Here is a 551-nt window from a genome sequence, read left to right as displayed (position 1 = left end):
ATAAATTGCAAGTAGAACAACGAATGGAAGTTTAGATGTGTTTTCCTGTACCTCCCTTCGTTGTTCTACTTGTACCATGTAAATGCTGTATATATATGTATATATATACATATATATATACATATATATATAACTGTATATGTACAATTGCGGAATTATATTTCAGTGCACTTTCAGGGTCCCACTTTTTTCATCTGGCAGTCACTTCGATGTAAAAATAAAGTAAATACTACTCTTATAAATGAGGCGGAAACCCAAGGTTGATTGTTAGAAAGGGTAGAGCATAAATGAGCAACAAGTGCATTAGTATCTATTTTTGGAAACTATGTGAGCCTTTTCATCTTTCGTTTTATTCAAATAAGTGATCCCAAAACATGTAGTATTAGCTATCATTGATTTTATAGTGGGATATTTTTAAAATGTAATTTCCTGGCATTGTTTGTTAATCGAACATATCAAATTACAGCAAATATCAATTACAGCTTCATGATAGAAAAAATTGTGCTTGGCAGCTGTATCAAATAAAGTTCTTCAGATTCGCTGATACCTTT

Source organism: Penaeus chinensis, chromosome 31 (assembly GCF_019202785.1).
Source record: "Penaeus chinensis breed Huanghai No. 1 chromosome 31, ASM1920278v2, whole genome shotgun sequence".
NCBI classification, from domain to species: domain Eukaryota; kingdom Metazoa; phylum Arthropoda; class Malacostraca; order Decapoda; family Penaeidae; genus Penaeus; species Penaeus chinensis.
This window is presented reverse-complemented; position numbering follows the sequence as displayed.